General features: G+C 39.2%; 1 protein-coding gene across 4 annotated transcripts in view; it reads left to right on the top strand.

Moving 5' to 3' along the window:
- The first annotated feature begins 475 nt into the window (after positions 1–475).
- Positions 476–6,000, top strand: part of tfec (transcription factor EC) — a 46,590-nt gene continuing 41,065 nt past the window's right edge. For 2 of the 4 annotated variants that reach the window (XM_056367034.1, XM_056367030.1), the window contains exon 1: positions 476–834. The gene's annotated coding sequence lies outside the window, so the exon portion shown is untranslated. The remainder of the gene's footprint in view (positions 835–6,000) is intronic. The other 2 variants (XM_056367037.1, XM_056367033.1) reach the window with 1 other exon arrangement.

Below are 6,000 nucleotides of genomic sequence, written 5' to 3'. Positions count from 1 at the left end.
CAGCCTCCTCCATATTGCTCCCTCATCAACCTAACTGCCATGAATAAACACAATCAACATGCATCTGAAGGGGAATTTGGAGGCTTTTTCTCTCAAATCGTCACTGATGGGTTGTTCATCATTGTCATTATGCAGATTACAGTGTGACCGTGAATGCAATATCCGAGCCCTTTTCCTCTGGAATGAAATGTCACCGTTCTGTAAAGCTGACCAAAAACACTTGTGTGTTTTGTTCTTACAAGTTGAGCAGCACTGATCAGTTATGGACAAACTGTCTCAAGAATATGAAATTAACAGCCTTCAGTCTGCACTTGAACGTCAAGCCTTTATTTTTAGTATCGACCTTGACAACAATATCAAAGTGTGAATGCTGCATGATCATCTCAAGTATCTTGTAATTTACCAGGTTATACCATGATTGTGTTGAGAATTTGCAGAAAACCTGAAAAAAAACCCTTAAGTTACATACAACAGACAGAATTGTAATACTGACGTTTTTTTTTTTTCCCATTTTTGAATCTATCTGATTAATTAATGGGCGACTATGCGCGATTATGCAACACAATGACTTGCAAGAATCTGCGATTATTTCTGTCTTGGATGTGGGGCGGCTGACACAAAAGCTTCCCTTTGCACCCCGCTCCTGGCTGCTAGAAAAGAGGAAACACAATTTGGTTTAAATGTGGGGCCCTTTCACTAGTCTGTGCTTCCAGAATTTATTAAACATCAGTAGGTCGATCAACAAGCAAGTTCATTTGAAAGTGAGCTTTGGAGTAAATAACCAGATATCTACTGTTCAAAGAGGACCTCTCTTCCTTAACCTCCAAACTACAGGTAATTGAGAATTTGACACTTTTTTTTCTCTTTTTTTTTTTTGACATGCAAATAATATTGCTTTGTAGCTGAAGGTGTGCTATAATGTGGCTTAATGTGTAGTTTATAAAAGCTGCCCTTGCTGATATTTACAAGGGATGGTAAAAAGCCCATCACCTCACTTCATCACAAGCAACATCCTGTTTGAACAGGAAGTTCGTTAGTGCCAGGTTGGAATGTTTTTGGATATAAATAACTACTTTTTGGCTCTTAAATACATATATGTCTTGTTCATAGTTATGTAGATATAATATATATATACACATATATTTATATATATACTTTGTGTAGCTGAGGACAATTTTTAAGGTACACACACACTAGGTTCCTGAGATGTTGATTTTGGAGAATGTTACTATAATAACTTGCCCAGGTTATAGTTTGTTGGTTATAATTATGTTTAAATAACCAAACAACACTGTTATTTTGTTACTGTATACTCTCAAACATCTGAAATAAATGTTTTTAATTATTGTAACTGCATTATTTTTCTTTTTCTAACATGCTTTTTCTCGAACAATAATTGCCATGTAATTTCTCTAAATTTTTATCTGCATGATTATAAAATGTACTTACATGTAAAACCTTTACTCCTCTCCGTGCTCTTATTATTTCATGAAATTGCCTTTGTAAAAGATTGTCATGCCGCATTATAGGTCTTGATGTTTGCTCGCATCACTTGTCCTAGCGTGGGCATGTTGTATTTGGGTTTGAGTGCAGCTTTGATGCAGCATAATGACACAGCGGGAAAATCTTTAAAGTTCCTCATGGGGAACTTCCTCAATTTTAGTCACCTGATATTATTTACAAAATGTTAAAAAAAAAAAAACCCTGTGAACTTCTCCAATCTTACATCACGGGAATGTTGTTTTCAGAGCTGTGCGTGTGCAGGTTCAGGGCTGGGGAGGGGGAAAACCGTGTGGCCAGATTGAGCTATAAGGCAAAGTAGGTGGACGTGTGTAAAGGCCTCATGGGACGATGAGTCACAACAAGATGACTAAGCAGTATTTTTCTCTCATTGTATTTTGAACCAAATATCTGTCAGAAATAATCCTAGAAAGCAAAAGGTGCTGAGTTGAGGGTTTGAGTTTTTTGTGGGGTGCTGGTGTGCAGTAGCAGAGACGTGTGCAGTGTCACAGAGCTGGTTCTATGTTCAGAGGATGGGGTGCAAACTCAGTGTAATGTGCAGCATGATGGAGGTGTGCAGTATTATTTTGACCTTTAAAGCTTATGCACAGGGCACTTCAAGAGTTTTGCAACTTTGAGAGATCATTCATGTCTGAGTCACGGCTTGACAGGAATGTCATTTGGAAACAGCTGATGACACACACCCGCCTTCTCAAATAATTGAGGAGTCTTTTTTTCATACTTCTGCAGGGGCTTAAGTTTCAGTTTCAAAGAAAGAAATAATGAAAATGTCTTTCTTAAGAAGCTGAACGGTGCAAACAACGCCATCTTGTGGTTGACCTGGAAACGACAACTAGGATTTGACTAATTTCCAAAGAAGTGCATTTATTATTTAAAAAGAAATAACTGGGCTTTTGATACTACTACTACTAATGATAATAATAAAAACAAAGATGAAAACTAATTAATTCATTTTTCATTTAGCATTTGCACAGTCCAATAGAGAGATGTGTGGAAGAAGCTGCGGGCAGGGGGGTGTAATGTGCTGGAAGAATGTAAACATTGTCTGCTCTGAGGACTGACTTCAAAGTCAGGCTGTGGTAACCTCCTCTCAGCGGTGGCACACACCCTTGACCAATGAAAAGTGAAAGTGAATGTTCATCCACGGTCTACAGCCTCTTCCTGAAACCAGTCTTTGAAGTCACAGAACGGATCTGATGGACTTGTGAAGTAGACACATATAGAATCTCTCAGTTTTCCTCGTCCAGAGAGAGTTATTGTATTGTATTGTATTGTTATTGTATTCGTCCATGCACACACAACAACATCAGTGTTTTCGTCCATATTTTAAGCATAAAGACAAAAGCTCCTCTGTGCTGCCTCTCCTTTGTACAGATTGGTTTCCAACAACATGATAAATGATCTTTGGTCTTTATGTGACAGGACAGGGGCAAGATGTTTCATATATTATGAACTTATATGATCATACGCACTTGTATTTTACAGTTCAGGTTGGGGCACTCAAATTTTAAATTAAATATATTATAGCAAGCAAATATATTACTTGCTTAGTGATGAGGAAAATTATTGAATTAAAAGTGAATGTTTCTATTGTTGATGTAGATAATATCTGCTGTAGAGATGCTTCAAATGTCATGTAAAAGCTATAGCTTCCCTTTTTGAGATGCCATTTCATACCAGCTTGCACCAGTGGACCACATGGACATTAAACAGACCTTGCAAGCGTCAAGAAACTATAAGCATTAATATACAAGTTTGTCCTGTGAGCATCTACGTTAGATTTTTCTCACACGCATTTTGCATGGCTTCTTTAACAAGTTATAGTGTCAAAGTTGTATTTTAGTTGCAGGAATGAGAGCAAACAGTTGAGAAACAGCTGAACCACGCAGGTTTTGAAACACAGCTCTAAATGGTGACCTCAGCTCTTCACGCGAACCCAATACTCTCTGGAATAATGACCTTGTGTGAGGGGGTGTATGCTAAGAGGACTTTGCCGGTGTGATCAGTGATAGAGGCTGGATCTCCTGTGTGTCTGAGCTCTTCATCATTATCTTGGCTCACTGACTCATGTCTTCAGCGCAGGGAGCAAAACTCTTGCCGCGGCCTTGTTCCCGACGCGATGGGACGCCGGGAGGGACAATACGAGAGAATTAGCGGTGAAAAAAGCAAATAAATAGGTGCTTCAATACATGACAGCCCAGCAACAAAGTCCACTGTGGATGAGAGGGAGAGCGAGAGACATAGAGAGAAGGAAGGAGAGAGAGAGAGGCCTTGATGAAAATAAATAGTGGAGCTCAAAGGGAGGCAAGGGTTGAGCGGATTGGAGGTGATGATGAGTGGAGAGCTGTACAAAGTAGTACATCTATGGGAAAGGTTTTAATGAGGCAAACGTCAGTGTGTGTGTGTGTGTGTGTGTGTGTGTGTTTTCTCAGCTGTGACACAGACACTGAGAAAATCCTCAGCAATGATACTCCAAACTTCCTGTCTCCACGTGGGTGGGTGAGGATTTGTGTAAGTCTGTAAGTCTGTAAGATGGGTATGTAGGTAGGTGGGCAGGTAGGTAGGAAGGTAGGTAGGTAGGTAGGTAGGTAGGTGGGTGGGTAGGTGGGTGAACTGGAGACTGGAACCAGGCCTGGAGCATAAGCAGTGCAGCACTGTTGTCTGTTGTCTTTCAGCAACAACAAGGCTTTGTGTATCTGTAAACATCCAGAGCAGCAGGAGGCCTTCAGTTAACCGTCAGTTCTCAGTTGGAATAAAAGGAAGTCAAACAGGGGGACCATTTGTTGAACAACCAGGTGATCATAAGGTGTTGGTATCTTGAGTTCAGGACATCACAGTCACACTGTTTATAGCATTACGTGGTCATTCAGCGGACAATAAATAATGACCCACTGTGGATAAGGTGAGCTAATTAAGGAGGAGAGGAGAACACCAGAGTTGGTCAAGATTTACATTAAACCAGATGTGAAAATGATCTAGATCATGTCTTAAAAAGTGGCTTCCCAAATGTTGATTAGTGAATAAATTAAATGAGATTAACTGCAACAACCAATGTTAGTCCTTAGTAATGAGAGACAATGCTGCCGTGGCCTGAGGATGCTCATTAAAGGAACACTTCACAGACTTCTAGTAGTAGTACTTCTATAGTTCGGTGGAAATGGAGAAGTAAAGACAGACAAAACAATGGAAATAGAAACAAACACATTCTCAAGCACGCTAGTGAAAACACACACATACACACACACACACACACACACACACACACACACACACACACACACACACAAAGAAAATGTTACAAGTATACGAGTTACAAGTACTATGCTGATCAGTAAAGTATAAGAGTATTAATCGACTCTCTAGTGGATTACTTTTACATTCTGTGTAAGGAATGTTGAGATCACAAACAGGGAAGAGCTAAATGCAAGAGGATTAACGCATAAATGGAAACTGTATTTAAATGTGTCATGTGAATATTGAACAACTAAATAAGGTGAAATTCAGATTAAAAATCTGAATTTTAGGAACTGAACTTGTAATTTGAAAATTCCAGAGGCACACATTTTACGAAAGAGGATTTTTATTTGCTGAATGACAGTTGGAAGGCAGCTGCCTCATCCAGTGCTGCCAACAGTGGATTAACATTCCTCACTTATAACACTTTCACACACAAACCCTGTGTAGGACTTGAGATAATGAATACAGGTTCAGTTTACAATCTGCATTTAGCTGTTCACACTGGACTGTTGGTTTGGGGTTAATATGTGACTGTTAACTGTTAACCAAAGTAAACTGCAATGTTTTACACTGAAGATGATAAATGATAGGAAGTAGTTAAACCTGGAGTTATTAGAAAAACCAGTGTTCATTGTTCATAACAAAAGCTCAGACTGGTCTTAAACCCAGGTAGGGAAAAGTGTTCAGTTATCCACAAACCATATGTCAGGGAAGTTTGCTGCTCTCCATTGCCAGTGGTCATATTATTCCAATCAGAGTCCCTTATGCCTCCCGAAAATAAGAAAATTTAGAATATAATTTAATTTAAATTACAGCTAAAAATCTGCATTGATACAGTTAATAAAATAACGATTCTAAATTAAGTTCTGGATGGGCAGTAAAATTTAAATGTAGGACATTCAAATATAATCCCTGAAGGTGTGTATTTTATTCCTGACCCTGAACCATTTGACCGGACTACACCCATTATGGGTTAATAATGGCGGAGGGGTAACTGGGTGACAAAAGCCTGGTTGAGTGACATTCCCAAACCCATAAAACACTCTCCATGTGTTAAGCCAGTTAATTGTTATTTAAGAAAGATGCCTTGCCCATGGGTTAACAGTGAAGCTCACAAATCACAGACAAAGACTCAGGCTAAACCCACACAAACAAACCAGTTGTTCCAAATGACCGTTCTTGTAGGAATGCAGCTAGGTGAACAAAACCCCGTCTCTACGTTTTACAAAAACCTGTTTTCTC

The sequence above is a fragment of the Seriola aureovittata genome, chromosome 22, assembly GCF_021018895.1.
Source record: "Seriola aureovittata isolate HTS-2021-v1 ecotype China chromosome 22, ASM2101889v1, whole genome shotgun sequence".
Classification (NCBI taxonomy): Eukaryota; Metazoa; Chordata; class Actinopteri; order Carangiformes; family Carangidae; genus Seriola; species Seriola aureovittata.
This window is presented reverse-complemented; position numbering and strand designations above follow the sequence as displayed.